The 16779-nt window shown below is 41.0% G+C and overlaps 8 non-coding genes and 2 pseudogenes across 8 annotated transcripts; 2 read left to right on the top strand and 8 right to left on the bottom strand.

The window, feature by feature from the left end:
* Positions 1–4824: 4824 nt before the first annotated feature.
* On the top strand, positions 4825–4963 carry LOC120529161 (annotated as a pseudogene).
* A 410-nt stretch (positions 4964–5373) lies between these two features.
* On the bottom strand, positions 5374–5492 carry LOC120529207. Its single transcript, XR_005633712.1, has one exon. It is a non-coding gene; the product is annotated as a 5S ribosomal RNA (ribosomal RNA).
* A 527-nt stretch (positions 5493–6019) lies between these two features.
* On the bottom strand, positions 6020–6138 carry LOC120529086. Its single transcript, XR_005633627.1, has one exon. It is a non-coding gene; the product is annotated as a 5S ribosomal RNA (ribosomal RNA).
* Positions 6139–12399: 6261 nt separating this feature from the next.
* Positions 12400–12551, top strand: LOC120529165 (annotated as a pseudogene).
* Positions 12552–12959: 408 nt separating this feature from the next.
* LOC120529123 lies at positions 12960–13078 on the bottom strand. The gene has a single exon (XR_005633642.1). It is a non-coding gene; the product is annotated as a 5S ribosomal RNA (ribosomal RNA).
* Positions 13079–13607: 529 nt separating this feature from the next.
* Positions 13608–13727, bottom strand: LOC120529084. Its single transcript, XR_005633625.1, has one exon. It is a non-coding gene; the product is annotated as a 5S ribosomal RNA (ribosomal RNA).
* A 533-nt stretch (positions 13728–14260) lies between these two features.
* On the bottom strand, positions 14261–14379 carry LOC120529197. The gene has a single exon (XR_005633703.1). It is a non-coding gene; the product is annotated as a 5S ribosomal RNA (ribosomal RNA).
* Positions 14380–14907: 528 nt separating this feature from the next.
* Positions 14908–15026, bottom strand: LOC120529196. Its single transcript, XR_005633702.1, has one exon. It is a non-coding gene; the product is annotated as a 5S ribosomal RNA (ribosomal RNA).
* Positions 15027–15552: 526 nt separating this feature from the next.
* Positions 15553–15671, bottom strand: LOC120529194. Its single transcript, XR_005633700.1, has one exon. It is a non-coding gene; the product is annotated as a 5S ribosomal RNA (ribosomal RNA).
* A 525-nt stretch (positions 15672–16196) lies between these two features.
* On the bottom strand, positions 16197–16315 carry LOC120529193. Its single transcript, XR_005633699.1, has one exon. It is a non-coding gene; the product is annotated as a 5S ribosomal RNA (ribosomal RNA).
* Between the last annotated feature and the right edge of the window lie 464 nt (positions 16316–16779).

Below are 16779 nucleotides of genomic sequence, written 5' to 3'. Positions count from 1 at the left end.
TTGAAGTAGTATTTAAGACAAGGTTTTTATACGACAAATGTTTGCGAACTGTAGAGAGGGAGAAGGAGGTGAACTTGATTTTGGACAAATTTTTGATTATTCCATTGAGTGACAGACTTGATAAAAAAGTAAACGTTATAATGTATACAGAGAAAGTCAAGTTACAAGACATTTCAACATGGTTGCTGCAGTATTGTGAGGTAAAGAGTAGTATGCAGATGATGGATGAAGATGGTATTAAGAATGGGTTGTATAAATTTGATGTGAATTTAAAAAAAGAGAATAGTACAGATCGGGTGATACATTTGCCTCCCGTCATACAGATAGGAATCGTAAGAGGACATGTGTTCTATCCTGGCCAGCCTCAAGTATGTAGGAGGTGTGGTAAAGAAGGCCATAAAGCCATGGAATGTAGAGTGATAAAATGCCGCAATTGCAAAGAAGAAGGGCACAGCACCAGGGAGTGTAGAAAAAATATAATATGTAATTTATGTGGACAGGAAGCACATACCTTTAAGGATTGCCCGGTCTCATATGCAAATATGGTAAAAATGAATAGAACGGACAGAGTAATAGCATTGCTGGACGAGGAGTCTGAAGAGGAGAAGGAAATGGAAGAAAGGCAGAGAGGAGGAATACTAGGGAGTGAAAGGAGAACATATGGCAATGAAGAGCCAGAAGTGACAGATGGAAGGAGAGAGGAAGAAGAAGAGATAAAGAGTAGCGGAGAGAGTGATATTTTGAAATTTATGGGAGATAAAACAGTAAAAGATAAAGTCGAAGATAGAATCGAACAATTTTAGAGGATATACTCTTCCATACGGAAGAAATTATGGAAATTTTGAATGGCGCTGTAGTTCTAGGTCAATCACCCCCAAAGGCTATGAAAGAAGATATAGGGTTGGAGGAGATAAAAGAGAATATGGGGGAAATGCAAATCAACCCCATGTTACAAAGGAAACGGGGCCCTGAACTATTATCGCCAATTAATCCTAGGAAGGCGGAGGAAATTGAGGTAATGGGCCAAGAATGGGGGACAATACCCTCCTTTGTGGAAACAAAAGACATGGAAGGGTTCCTGTCTACGACAGGAATGAAAGGAGTGGAAGAGTGGAAAATTGAGAAAAAAGGTGCAAAAAAAGTTAAAAAAAATGTAATAGGAATAAATAGGGGGAAACCAGGAGAAGAGGTAGAAAAAACTACCGGGAAGAAAAAATAAAAGTTAAAATAGTTACAATAAATGTAAGAAGTATTAAGAGAAAGGAGAGGAGAAAAGTAATTTTCTCCTTTCTGAAAGAAATTAAAGCAGATATTTTTTGTTTACAAGAATGTAGCTTGCCACATGAAACATCATATGAAAGATATGCAGAGGACTGGAAAGAAGGAAGGGCAATATTTTCAGGAACAAATGAGAATAAGAATGCTGGTTTGGCGATTCTAATAAAGAACCAAGAAATAGAGATTAAACAGATAGAAGAAATTGTCAAAGGGAGAATAATAAAAGTAGAATTGGCAAAGGGAAATAATACGATGAAGTTAATCAATATATATGCACCAACAATCCCGGTACAAAGAATGGAGATCCTAGAAACCTTAGAAATAAACATGGTAAATGAAAATAATTTAATAGTGGTGGGGGATTTAAACTGTTCAAGTGAGCATAAAAAAGACAAGCAGATAGAACGAACCGCCAAAAAACTAAAAGAAATTATTAAGGACCTTCAAATGGTTGATGTGTACAGTAAACTAAAAGGTGAAAAACAAGGGTGCACGTGGAGAGGGACAGGACAGAAAACTTCCCGCATCGATTATGTTTTCATAGATAAAAATTACAAAGCAATGGATTGTTATTTGAAGCCTGTATTTTTTTCAGACCACAGCATATTGGTAGTAGAAGTGGAAAAAGGGAGTGATGATGAGATCAGAGACTTCCAATGGAAGTTAAATATAAAAATGCTAGAGGACAAGAAGATAAGAGAGGAGTATAGCCAATATTATAATGGATGGACAACTTTAAAAGAATGGTGTGGGACACAAGGAGCGTGGTGGGAGTTAATGAAGGGAAACACAAAGGAATTTTTCCAAAAAAAGGGCAGAGACTGGAAGAAAAAAGAGAAGGAAGAAATCAAAAGATTGCAGGAAAATCTTGAATTAGAGTACAGTACAGAAAATCATAATGAAGTAGAGATAAGGATTATAAAAGAAGAACTAGAACAATTATTTAAGAAGAAAGAAGAAAAAATAAAATTCCAAAGTAGAGTTAGAGAACAAGAAGAAGGAGAAAAGTGTTCCAGATACTTTTTTAAGAAAATAAAGGAGAGGAAGAAAAATTCAAGAATGGAAGAAATGATGGATAAAAATGGAGATATTAAAAAAGGAACTAAGGAAATAATGGAAATAGTTTTAACTCAATATAAAGAAGTGTATGGGAAAAAAGAGATTGATAATGAGCACATCGACAAAATAGAGAAGACAATAGATCGATTTTATACAGAAGAACAAGGAAAAAGGATGTGTCAAGAAATTACAATGGAAGAAGTTGAAGCAGCGGTTAAACTGTGCAGCAGAGGGAAAACACCAGGGATAGATGGATTACCAATTGAATTTTATTTGACATTTTGGGAAATTTTAAAAAATGATGTACATGCCCTGTTTTTGGAAATTTTAAAATCTGGAGAAATGACAAATACAATGAAAAGTGGAGTGATAACGCTTATTCCCAAGCAGGACGACAAAAAGGACGTTAAAAACTGGAGGCCAATTACTTTGCTTTGTCAAGATTATAAAATATTGACAAGGGTCTTGGCAAACCGATTAAAAGAGCATGTCAGTGATATAATAAAAGAAGAGCAGGCATGTGTGGTACAGGAGAGGAGCGCCACAGAAAGTGTGTGTGTAATAAGAGATTGTATTAGCGTAATGAAAGACAAAAATTTAGATGTAGGAATAATCAACCTAGATTTGGAAAAAGCCTTTGATAAGGTAGCACATAAATACATCTGGAGAGTTCTGAAAAAAATGAGAGTTCCAGAAGAATTTGTAAGATGGCTAAAAGTGATATATAATGGAATAGGCAGTAAAATAAAAGTGAACAATAGGTTGACAGAAGAAATAAAAGTAGAATGTGGAGTACGGCAAGGGTGTCCGTTGTCAGCAGTGCTGTTTGTGTTGAGCATTGAGCCATTGCTGAACATGATCAGAAATGACAAAAATATAAGAGGGATTGACGTGCCGGGAAGTGGAGGGCAGCAAATTAAATTGTTTGCATACATGGATGATGTCACAGTAATGATAAGGGATGCTTGGAGTGTAAAACAAGTAATTGAGCACACTGAAAGTTTTGTAGGGCCTCAGGGTCAAATTTAAACCTAAAAAAATGTGAATGTAGGTTATGGGGAAAATGGAAAGAAAAACCAGAAGAAGAGATAAGACTTACGGATAAAGTAAAAATACTTGGAATTAACTTTGGAGATGTCAAGACAGAAAAGGAGGAATGGAGAGGAATGTTAAAAAAGATCAGTCAAAAAATAGGATTTTGGAGCTTAAGAAAGTTGACAATGGAAGGAAAAACGTTGCTTGTGAAGGCAATTATCCTGCCCAAATTGACATACTTAGCCACGGTGTTTTTTCCACCACGGAAAATTTTGAAAAAAATAATAAGAACTTGTTTTGTATTTCTATGGAATTCAAAGTGTGAAAAAATGGCTAGAAAAAAGGTAAAAAAGACCAAAGAAAATGGAGGTAAAGGATTTCCAGATATTGAAAAGGAGTTGGAACTAAAATATACAGCAACAGTGGTAAATATGGCAATAAATAAAAGAGGAAAATTTTGGATATGATGAGATATTTACTAGGGACAGAACTAAGAAAAATGAAACTGTTAAAAATAACTAATAATAGACCTGTGGCGTTTAACGTGCCAAAACATTATAAGATTATAGAAAAATGTTTACAAAGATATGAATGGGAGGGAGGAGATTCAAAAATGTGGGGGAACAAAAGAGAATTAAAGAAATACATAGGGAAAAAGGAAACAATGAGGAAAATTCAAGAACTTACGGAGGAGCAAGTAAGAAAAATGTGGCAACAAACGTCAAATAAAGAATTAACAAATAGACAAAAAGATTTGGGGTGGATGGCAGTAAATGAAATTTTATCAACAAATACAGTTATGTACAAAAGGAGAGTGGTTAAAAGTAAAATGTGTCCAAGAGACAATTGTTTAGAAGCAGAGACTGCAGAGCATGTGTTCTGGAACTGCAGATATGCACAAGAGGTGTGGAGACACGTGGGAAGGGAATGGAAAGGGGACTTGGGGTTGGAAGAAATTACAAAAGAAGGGGTACTATATGGTTTGGTAGGAAAGGAGCGAAATGAAAAAATGGCAATAAGGAAATGGAAAATGGTTAGTGTCATAAAAGAAAATATGTGGTGGTGGAGGAATGAATTGGTAATACATAACAAGAAAATAACAATACAAAGACTGTTACAGAGATGTGAAAAAGAGATACGGGAGGAATGGAAGATAAAAGAAGAAGTTGAAAGGAATAAAAGTACATAGAAAAAAGACTCTTTCAGAAATGTGAAAGACATATAATGGAAGAATGGAGGATCAGGGAGAAAAAAAGTGAACAAGAACAGACCCTAATAGAAAAAAGGTAAAGAATTTTTGAGATTATATTTATTGGGAGGAAGGGGGGTGAACTATATATATATATATATATATATAAAAAAAAAAAAAAAAAAGCACGTGTGGGGAAAGGTGGTGGATAACAGTAAATTAGCAAATGGGCCAAACTTTGTGTGTGTGTGCTCAAAGCTAAGACACTGAAAAGAAAGGTTCTCCCAGGGCGAGGCTCATCCATTGCACTCCGGGTGTGCTGACCCCTGCGATTTCCCCAAATGCGGGAAACTCGACTGCATAATTTGTGGTAGTGGGGGACTGCGTTCGCGCTCTCCCCTGATAATCCTGGTTCAAAAAAATAGACAAAAAACATGCGTTTCATTTTATGGAGGTGGTGATTGTGAAGTAGGACCCTGTGAGACAACGGCTCTGGGAGCTTTAAGCAATAAATAAAGAAGTTCCAAAAATCAGTCAATCGGTCAATCTGTCTGTCAGTCTGTCCATTTATTTATTTATTTTCAGAACCCCCGCCCCCTAGAAAAATGGTATCAAAAATAATATTAATTTAAATTAACTAATCAATTTATTTATTTATCTTAAGGACCCTCACCCACCGTAATAAAACAATAATACAAATAATCATTCATCCTTTTTGTGCCTCTTTACTGATTTTAAGCCGCTTTCCTTCCTGCCAAGAGCCAAAAGAAAAAGACGAGGTGAAGGGCGACACCTGCTGGCAGAAAGGCAAAAGCTTACAGCACTCGGTATTCCCAGGTGGTCTCCCATCCAAGTACTAACCGAGCCCGACTCTGCTTAGCTTCCGAGATCGGACGAGTTCGGGCGTATTCAGAGTGGTATGGCCGTAAACGATGGCTGCTTGGTTTTCTCTCCCCAAATAGGCAACAGTGGAAGCCCTCTTTTCTAAACGACATTCTTATGTTTTTTTTTCTCTCCTTCCCTGCCTGTCTTCATTTTTTTTAGTTTTGCCAGTCTTTTGAAATTTTTCGGAATGTCTTTTGAATTACAATGTACGTTGTCCTTCATGCTGATCCCCTTCTGTCGGCTCTCGCCACCCATTTAAGACCAGCCCTGTTCCCAGTTCCTCCTCATGGATGGATGGATAGACAGACAGATAGATCTCGTGCAGCTCTTCAGACGGGAGCCTGCAACTTTATAAAGGGAGCATCGTCCAGAAAGGACCAGCAACCTCGTGTCCTTGCTAAAGTGCAATCCCACAGTGGAATCAAAGGGAGGGCAAGCACCGGCTCAAGTCTCGAACGTGTACCCAGGGCTGCCCCAGATCACTCGGCTGCCAAGAGCCCAGCTTCTGACACGGGTGGAAGGAGGAAAAGAAAAGACGAGGTGAAGGGCGACTCCTAATGGCACAAAGGCAAAAGCTTACAGCACTCGGTATTCCCAGGCGGTCTCCCATCCAAGTACTAACCGAGCCCGACTCTGCTTAGCTTCTGAGATCGGACGAGTTCGGGCGTATTCAGAGTGGTATGGCCGTAAACGATGGCTGCTTGTTTTTCTCTCCCCAAATAGGCAACTGTGGAAGCCCTCTTTTCTATACGACATTCTTATGTTTTTTTTTTTTCTCTCCTTCCCCTGCCTGTCTTCATTTTTTTTAGTTTTGCCATTCTTTTGAAATTTTTCGGAATGTCTTTTGAATTACAATGTACGTTGTCCTTCATGCTGATCCCCTTCTGTCGGCTCTCGCCACCCATTTAAGACCAGCCCTGTTCCCAGTTCCTCCTCATGGATGGATGGATAGACAGACAGATAGATCTCGTGCAGCTCTTCAGACGGGAGCCTGCAACTTTATAAAGGGGAGCATCGTCCAGAAAGGACCAGCAACCTCGTGTCCTTGCTAAAGTGCAATCCCACAGTGGAATCAAAGGGAGGGCAAGCACCGGCTCAAGTCTCGAACGTGTACCCAGGGCTGCCCCAGATCACTCGGCGGCCTCGACGCAGGTCTTCCCGATGGTGCTTTGCTGCCGTGTGCGAGCGCCCACGCCGAGGTGTTCTTCCTCTCGGTCTCCGGAGCGCAGGATCGCCTCCCTATTTCGCAGCTTTGCCTCCTCCTGCCGCTTGCCGCCGCGCTGTCTAAGCTGTTGGCGGCTGTTTATCATTCAGCGTCCCGCCCAGTCCTATCTCTCCTGTTTCTCTTCCAGCCAATAAGCTCCAGCGATGCGTGGCTGGTTTGCATAAGAGCGAGGTGCACCTTGGGATTGCTGGCGAAACCTGTCTAATCAAGGTGGTGAGGTCTTTGCAACCCCGTCATCCGAGTCACGGGGCACACGGGCGTCTGGTGAGTGGCTAACTCCCGCGCATGCGCGCTCCAGAGGCGAAGAAGCCCGAAGGATCCCGAAGGAGCCCGAAGGACCGAGGACTGCGCTGGGGAAATCCTTCCGCTGCCGAGCGACGAAGCCGAAGAAGTGGGAGGATGAGCGCCGGGCTGAACAACTCATACTTACCTGGCAGGGGAGATACCATATGGTTCTTTTCTGTCAGGTGTAGGGAGCGCCCCACGGCCTTGGATCCAGAGCAGGGTAGGTTGGCACGTCCACCACCCTGTTTTTTCTGCTTCCCTTGGTGCGCGGCGATTTCATTTTTAGGAGAAAGATGGCGGAAATGGTGGTTCCTAGCGGGTCAAATGGAAGAATGCGATTTGGGAGAGAAGAGCAGACGGAACTTGGAGTAGGAGAAGGAAGACCGGCAACACGGATTCCAATCGATGGGAGAGAAAGGAGAAATGTATTGCGTTTCGAGCTGAAAAAGGATCAGATGGAGCGAAAAGAGTTCAGCAGAGAGGTCCTGCAAAAGGCGCTGAAATTCTCCCCTGGTGAGATTGAATTTTTATTTGCATTTCCAGGGAAAACTACGTTTGAAGTAGTATTTAAGACAAGGTTTTTATACGACAAATGTTTGCGAACTGTAGAGAGGGAGAAGGAGGTGAACTTGATTTTGGACAAATTTTTGATTATTCCATTGAGTGACAGACTTGATAAAAAAGTAAACGTTATAATGTATACAGAGAAAGTCAAGTTACAAGACATTTCAACATGGTTGCTGCAGTATTGTGAGGTAAAGAGTAGTATGCAGATGATGGATGAAGATGGTATTAAGAATGGGTTGTATAAATTTGATGTGAATTTAAAAAAAGAGAATAGTACAGATCGGGTGATACATTTGCCTCCCGTCATACAGATAGGAATCGTAAGAGGACATGTGTTCTATCCTGGCCAGCCTCAAGTATGTAGGAGGTGTGGTAAAGAAGGCCATAAAGCCATGGAATGTAGAGTGATAAAATGCCGCAATTGCAAAGAAGAAGGGCACAGCACCAGGGAGTGTAGAAAAAATATAATATGTAATTTATGTGGACAGGAAGCACATACCTTTAAGGATTGCCCGGTCTCATATGCAAATATGGTAAAAATGAATAGAACGGACAGAGTAATAGCATTGCTGGACGAGGAGTCTGAAGAGGAGAAGGAAATGGAAGAAAGGCAGAGAGGAGGAATACTAGGGAGTGAAAGGAGAACATATGGCAATGAAGAGCCAGAAGTGACAGATGGAAGGAGAGAGGAAGAAGAAGAGATAAAGAGTAGCGGAGAGAGTGATATTTTGAAATTTATGGGAGATAAAACAGTAAAAGATAAAGTCGAAGATAGAATCGAACAATTTTCGCAGGATATACTCTTCCATACGGAAGAAATTATGGAAATTTTGAATGGCGCTGTAGTTCTAGGTCAATCACCCCCAAAGGCTATGAAAGAAGATATAGGGTTGGAGGAGATAAAAGAGAATATGGGGGAAATGCAAATCAACCCCATGTTACAAAGGAAACGGGGCCCTGAACTATTATCGCCAATTAATCCTAGGAAGGCGGAGGAAATTGAGGTAATGGGCCAAGAATGGGGGACAATACCCTCCTTTGTGGAAACAAAAGACATGGAAGGGTTCCTGTCTACGACAGGAATGAAAGGAGTGGAAGAGTGGAAAATTGAGAAAAAAGGTGCAAAAAAAGTTAAAAAAAATGTAATAGGAATAAATAGGGGGAAACCAGGAGAAGAGGTAGAAAAAACTACCGGGAAGAAAAAATAAAAGTTAAAATAGTTACAATAAATGTAAGAAGTATTAAGAGAAAGGAGAGGAGAAAAGTAATTTTCTCCTTTCTGAAAGAAATTAAAGCAGATATTTTTTGTTTACAAGAATGTAGCTTGCCACATGAAACATCATATGAAAGATATGCAGAGGACTGGAAAGAAGGAAGGGCAATATTTTCAGGAACAAATGAGAATAAGAATGCTGGTTTGGCGATTCTAATAAAGAACCAAGAAATAGAGATTAAACAGATAGAAGAAATTGTCAAAGGGAGAATAATAAAAGTAGAATTGGCAAAGGGAAATAATACGATGAAGTTAATCAATATATATGCACCAACAATCCCGGTACAAAGAATGGAGATCCTAGAAACCTTAGAAATAAACATGGTAAATGAAAATAATTTAATAGTGGTGGGGGATTTAAACTGTTCAAGTGAGCATAAAAAAGACAAGCAGATAGAACGAACCGCCAAAAAACTAAAAGAAATTATTAAGGACCTTCAAATGGTTGATGTGTACAGTAAACTAAAAGGTGAAAAACAAGGGTGCACGTGGAGAGGGACAGGACAGAAAACTTCCCGCATCGATTATGTTTTCATAGATAAAAATTACAAAGCAATGGATTGTTATTTGAAGCCTGTATTTTTTTCAGACCACAGCATATTGGTAGTAGAAGTGGAAAAAGGGAGTGATGATGAGATCAGAGACTTCCAATGGAAGTTAAATATAAAAATGCTAGAGGACAAGAAGATAAGAGAGGAGTATAGCCAATATTATAATGGATGGACAACTTTAAAAGAATGGTGTGGGACACAAGGAGCGTGGTGGGAGTTAATGAAGGGAAACACAAAGGAATTTTTCCAAAAAAAGGGCAGAGACTGGAAGAAAAAAGAGAAGGAAGAAATCAAAAGATTGCAGGAAAATCTTGAATTAGAGTACAGTACAGAAAATCATAATGAAGTAGAGATAAGGATTATAAAAGAAGAACTAGAACAATTATTTAAGAAGAAAGAAGAAAAAATAAAATTCCAAAGTAGAGTTAGAGAACAAGAAGAAGGAGAAAAGTGTTCCAGATACTTTTTTAAGAAAATAAAGGAGAGGAAGAAAAATTCAAGAATGGAAGAAATGATGGATAAAAATGGAGATATTAAAAAAGGAACTAAGGAAATAATGGAAATAGTTTTAACTCAATATAAAGAAGTGTATGGGAAAAAAGAGATTGATAATGAGCACATCGACAAAATAGAAGACAATAGATCGATTTTATACAGAAGAACAAGGAAAAAGGATGTGTCAAGAAATTACAATGGAAGAAGTTGAAGCAGCGGTTAAACTGTGCAGCAGAGGGAAAACACCAGGGATAGATGGATTACCAATTGAATTTTATTTGACATTTTGGGAAATTTTAAAAAATGATGTACATGCCCTGTTTTTGGAAATTTTAAAATCTGGAGAAATGACAAATACAATGAAAAGTGGAGTGATAACGCTTATTCCCAAGCAGGACGACAAAAAGGACGTTAAAAACTGGAGGCCAATTACTTTGCTTTGTCAAGATTATAAAATATTGACAAGGGTCTTGGCAAACCGATTAAAAGAGCATGTCAGTGATATAATAAAAGAAGAGCAGGCATGTGTGGTACAGGAGAGGAGCGCCACAGAAAGTGTGTGTGTAATAAGAGATTGTATTAGCGTAATGAAAGACAAAAATTTAGATGTAGGAATAATCAACCTAGATTTGGAAAAAGCCTTTGATAAGGTAGCACATAAATACATCTGGAGAGTTCTGAAAAAAATGAGAGTTCCAGAAGAATTTGTAAGATGGCTAAAAGTGATATATAATGGAATAGGCAGTAAAATAAAAGTGAACAATAGGTTGACAGAAGAAATAAAAGTAGAATGTGGAGTACGGCAAGGGTGTCCGTTGTCAGCAGTGCTGTTTGTGTTGAGCATTGAGCCATTGCTGAACATGATCAGAAATGACAAAAATATAAGAGGGATTGACGTGCCGGGAAGTGGAGGGCAGCAAATTAAATTGTTTGCATACATGGATGATGTCACAGTAATGATAAGGGATGCTTGGAGTGTAAAACAAGTAATTGAGCACACTGAAAGTTTTGTAGGGCCTCAGGGTCAAATTTAAACCTAAAAAAATGTGAATGTAGGTTATGGGGAAAATGGAAAGAAAAACCAGAAGAAGAGATAAGACTTACGGATAAAGTAAAAATACTTGGAATTAACTTTGGAGATGTCAAGACAGAAAAGGAGGAATGGAGAGGAATGTTAAAAAAGATCAGTCAAAAAATAGGATTTTGGAGCTTAAGAAAGTTGACAATGGAAGGAAAAACGTTGCTTGTGAAGGCAATTATCCTGCCCAAATTGACATACTTAGCCACGGTGTTTTTTCCACCACGGAAAATTTTGAAAAAAATAATAAGAACTTGTTTTGTATTTCTATGGAATTCAAAGTGTGAAAAAATGGCTAGAAAAAAGGTAAAAAAGACCAAAGAAAACGGAGGTAAAGGATTTCCAGATATTGAAAAGGAGTTGGAACTAAAATATACAGCAACAGTGGTAAATATGGCAATAAATAAAAGAGGAAAATTTGCGGATATGATGAGATATTTACTAGGGACAGAACTAAGAAAAATGAAACTGTTAAAAATAACTAATAATAGACCTGTGGCGTTTAACGTGCCAAAACATTATAAGATTATAGAAAAATGTTTACAAAGATATGAATGGGAGGGAGGAGATTCAAAAATGTGGGGGAACAAAAGAGAATTAAAGAAATACATAGGGAAAAAGGAAACAATGAGGAAAATTCAAGAACTTACGGAGGAGCAAGTAAGAAAAATGTGGCAACAAACGTCAAATAAAGAATTAACAAATAGACAAAAAGATTTGGGGTGGATGGCAGTAAATGAAATTTTATCAACAAATACAGTTATGTACAAAAGGAGAGTGGTTAAAAGTAAAATGTGTCCAAGAGACAATTGTTTAGAAGCAGAGACTGCAGAGCATGTGTTCTGGAACTGCAGATATGCACAAGAGGTGTGGAGACACGTGGGAAGGGAATGGAAAGGGGACTTGGGGTTGGAAGAAATTACAAAAGAAGGGGTACTATATGGTTTGGTAGGAAAGGAGCGAAATGAAAAAATGGCAATAAGGAAATGGAAAATGGTTAGTGTCATAAAAGAAAATATGTGGTGGTGGAGGAATGAATTGGTAATACATAACAAGAAAATAACAATACAAAGACTGTTACAGAGATGTGAAAAAGAGATACGGGAGGAATGGAAGATAAAAGAAGAAGTTGAAAGGAATAAAAGTACATAGAAAAAAGACTCTTACAGAAATGTGAAAGACATATAATGGAAGAATGGAGGATCAGGGAGAAAAAAAGTGAACAAGAACAGACCCTAATAGAAAAAAGGTAAAGAATTTTTGAGATTATATTTATTGGGAGGAAGGGGGGAATATATATATATATATATATAAAAAAAAAATAAGCACGTGTGGGGAAAGGTGGTGGATAACAGTAAATTAGCAAATGGGCCAAACTTTGTGTGTGTGTGCTCAAAGCTAAGACACTGAAAAGTAAAATTAAATGTAAATGAAAAAAGGACAAGCAAAACAGTGTTTGTCTTAAGTAATGGAATTTAGACATTTGAAAAAAAAAAAAAAAAAAAAGGTTCTCCCAGGGCGAGGCTCATCCATTGCACTCCGGGTGTGCTGACCCCTGCGATTTCCCCAAATGCGGGAAACTCGACTGCATAATTTGTGGTAGTGGGGGACTGCGTTCGCGCTCTCCCCTGATAATCCTGGTTCAAAAAATAGACTGAAAACATGTGTTTCATTTTATGGTGGTGGTGATTGTGAAGTAGGACCCTGTGAGACAACGGCTCTGGGAGCTTTAAGCAATAAATAAAGAAGTTCCAAAAATCAGTCAATCGGTCAATCTGTCTGTCAGTCTGTCCATTTATTTATTTATTTTCAGAACCCCCGCCCCCTAGAAAAATGGTATCAAAAATAATATTAATTTAAATTAACTAATCAATTTATTTATTTATCTTAAGGACCCTCACCCACCGTAATAAAACAATAATACAAATAATCATTCATCCTTTTGTGCCTCTTTACTGATTTTAAGCCGCTTTCATTCCTGCCAAGAGCCAAAAGAACAAGACGAGGTGAAGGGCGACACCTGCTGGCAGAAAGGCAAAAGCTTACAGCACTCGGTATTCCCAGGCGGTCTCCCATCCAAGTACTAACCGAGCCCGACTCTGCTTAGCTTCCGAGATCGGACGAGTTCGGGCGTATTCAGAGTGGTATGGCCGTAAACGATGGCTGCTTGTTTTTCTCTCCCCAAATAGGCAACTGTGGAAGCCCTCTTTTCTATACGACATTCTTATGTTTTTTTTTTCTCTCCTTCCCTGCCTGTCTTCATTTTTTTTAGTTTTGCCATTCTTTTGAAATTTTTCGAATGTCTTTTGAATTACAATGTACGTTGTCCTTCATGCTGATCCCCTTCTGTCGGCTCTCGCCACCCATTTAAGACCAGCCCTGTTCCCAGTTCCTCCTCATGGATGGATGGATAGACAGACAGATAGATCTCGTGCAGCTCTTCAGACGGGGAGCCTGCAACTTTATAAAGGGGAGCATCGTCCAGAAAGGACCAGCAACCTCGTGTCCTTGCTAAAGTGCAATCCCACAGTGGAATCAAAGGGAGGGCAAGCACCGGCTCAAGTCTCGAACGTGTACCCAGGGCTGCCCCAGATCACTCGGCTGCCAAGAGCCCAGCTTCTGACACGGGTGGAAGGAGGAAAAGAAAAAACGAGGTGAAGGGCGACTCCTAATGGCACAAAGGCAAAAGCTTACAGCACTCGGTATTCCCAGGCGGTCTCCCATCCAAGTACTAACCGAGCCCGACTCTGCTTAGCTTCCGAGATCAGGACGAGTTCGGGCGTATTCAGAGTGGTATGGCCGTAAACGATGGCTGCTTGTTTTTCTCTCCCCAAATAGGCAACAGTGGAAGCCCTCTTTTCTATACGACATTCTTATGTTTTTTTTTTTCTCTCCTTCCCCTGCCTGTCTTCATTTTTTTTTTAGTTTTGCCATTCTTTTGAAATTTTTCGGAATGTCTTTTGAATTACAATGTACGTTGTCCTTCATGCTGATCCCCTTCTGTCGGCTCTCGCCACCCATTTAAGACCAGCCCTGTTCCCAGTTCCTCCTCATGGATGGATGGATAGACAGACAGATAGATCTCGTGCAGCTCTTCAGACGGGAGCCTGCAACTTTATAAAGGGAGCATCGTCCAGAAAGGACCAGCAACCTCGTGTCCTTGCTAAAGTGCAATCCCACAGTGGAATCAAAGGGAGGGCAAGCACCGGCTCAAGTCTCGAACGTGTACCCAGGGCTGCCCCAGATCACTCGGCTGCCAAGAGCCCAGCTTCTGACACGGGTGGAAGGAGGAAAAGAAAAAGACGAGGTGAAGGGCGACTCCTAATGGCACAAAGGCAAAAGCTTACAGCACTCGGTATTCCCAGGCGGTCTCCCATCCAAGTACTAACCGAGCCCGACTCTGCTTAGCTTCCGAGATCAGACGAGTTCGGGCGTATTCAGAGTGGTATGGCCGTAAACGATGGCTGCTTGTTTTTCTCTCCCCAAATAGGCAACAGTGGAAGCCCTCTTTTCTATACGACATTCTTATGTTTTTTTTCTCTCCTTCCCTGCCTGTCTTCATTTTTTTTTTTAGTTTTGCCATTCTTTTGAAATTTTTCGAATGTCTTTTGAATTACAATGTACGTTGTCCTTCATGCTGATCCCCTTCTGTCGGCTCTCGCCACCCATTTAAGACCAGCCCTGTTCCCAGTTCCTCCTCATGGATGGATGGATAGACAGACAGATAGATCTCGTGCAGCTCTTCAGACGGGAGCCTGCAACTTTATAAAGGGAGCATCGTCCAGAAAGGACCAGCAACCTCGTGTCCTTGCTAAAGTGCAATCCCACAGTGGAATCAAAGGGAGGGCAAGCACCGGCTCAAGTCTCGAGCGTGTACCCAGGGCTGCCCCAGATCACTCGGCTGCCAAGAGCCCAGCTTCTGACACGGGTGGAAGGAGGAAAAGAAAAGACGAGGTGAAGGGCGACTCCTAATGGCACAAAGGCAAAAGCTTACAGCACTCGGTATTCCCAGGCGGTCTCCCATCCAAGTACTAACCGAGCCCGACTCTGCTTAGCTTCCGAGATCAGACGAGTTCGGGCGTATTCAGAGTGGTATGGCCGTAAACGATGGCTGCTTGTTTTTCTCTCCCCAAATAGGCAACAGTGGAAGCCCTCTTTTCTATCGACATTCTTATGTTTTTTTTCTCTCCTTCCCTGCCTGTCTTCATTTTTTTTAGTTTTGCCATTCTTTTGAAATTTTTCGAATGTCTTTTGAATTACAATGTACGTTGTCCTTCATGCTGATCCCCTTCTGTCGGCTCTCGCCACCCATTTAAGACCAGCCCTGTTCCCAGTTCCTCCTCATGGATGGATGGATAGACAGACAGATAGATCTCGTGCAGCTCTTCAGACGGGGAGCCTGCAACTTTATAAAGGGGAGCATCGTCCAGAAAGGACCAGCAACCTCGTGTCCTTGCTAAAGTGCAATCCCACAGTGGAATCAAAGGGAGGGCAAGCACCGGCTCAAGTCTCGAGCGTGTACCCAGGGCTGCCCCAGATCACTCGGCTGCCAAGAGCCCAGCTTCTGACACGGGTGGAAGGAGGAAAAGAAAAGACGAGGTGAAGGGCGACTCCTAATGGCACAAAGGCAAAAGCTTACAGCACTCGGTATTCCCAGGCGGTCTCCCATCCAAGTACTAACCGAGCCCGACTCTGCTTAGCTTCCGAGATCAGACGAGTTCGGGCGTATTCAGAGTGGTATGGCCGTAAACGATGGCTGCTTGTTTTTCTCTCCCCAAATAGGCAACAGTGGAAGCCCTCTTTTCTATACGACATTCTTATGTTTTTTTCTCTCCTTCCCTGCCTGTCTTCATTTTTTTTAGTTTTGCCATTCTTTTGAAATTTTTCGAATGTCTTTTGAATTACAATGTACGTTGTCCTTCATGCTGATCCCCTTCTGTCGGCTCTCGCCACCCATTTAAGACCAGCCCTGTTCCCAGTTCCTCCTCATGGATGGATGGATAGACAGACAGATAGATCTCGTGCAGCTCTTCAGACGGGAGCCTGCAACTTTATAAAGGGGAGCATCGTCCAGAAAGGACCAGCAACCTCGTGTCCTTGCTAAAGTGCAATCCCACAGTGGAATCAAAGGGAGGGCAAGCACCGGCTCAAGTCTCGAGCGTGTACCCAGGGCTGCCCCAGATCACTCGGCTGCCAAGAGCCCAGCTTCTGACACGGGTGGAAGGAGGAAAAGAAAAGACGAGGTGAAGGGCGACTCCTAATGGCACAAAGGCAAAAGCTTACAGCACTCGGTATTCCCAGGCGGTCTCCCATCCAAGTACTAACCGAGCCCGACTCTGCTTAGCTTCCGAGATCAGACGAGTTCGGGCGTATTCAGAGTGGTATGGCCGTAAACGATGGCTGCTTGTTTTTCTCTCCCCAAATAGGCAACAGTGGAAGCCCTCTTTTCTATACGACATTCTTATGTTTTTTTTCTCTCCTTCCCTGCCTGTCTTCATTTTTTTTAGTTTTGCCATTCTTTTGAAATTTTTCGAATGTCTTTTGAATTACAATGTACGTTGTCCTTCATGCTGATCCCCTTCTGTCGGCTCTCGCCACCCATTTAAGACCAGCCCTGTTCCCAGTTCCTCCTCATGGATGGATGGATAGACAGACAGATAGATCTCGTGCAGCTCTTCAGACGGGAGCCTGCAACTTTATAAAGGGAGCATCGTCCAGAAAGGACCAGCAACCTCGTGTCCTTGCTAAAGTGCAATCCCACAGTGGAATCAAAGGGAGGGCAAGCACCGGCTCAAGTCTCGACCGTGTACCCAGGGCTGCCCCAGATCACTCGGCTGCCAAGAGCCCAGCTTCTGACAC

This window comes from Polypterus senegalus, chromosome 4 (genome assembly GCF_016835505.1).
Source record: "Polypterus senegalus isolate Bchr_013 chromosome 4, ASM1683550v1, whole genome shotgun sequence".
Taxonomy (NCBI): domain Eukaryota; kingdom Metazoa; phylum Chordata; class Cladistia; order Polypteriformes; family Polypteridae; genus Polypterus; species Polypterus senegalus.
This window is presented reverse-complemented; position numbering and strand designations above follow the sequence as displayed.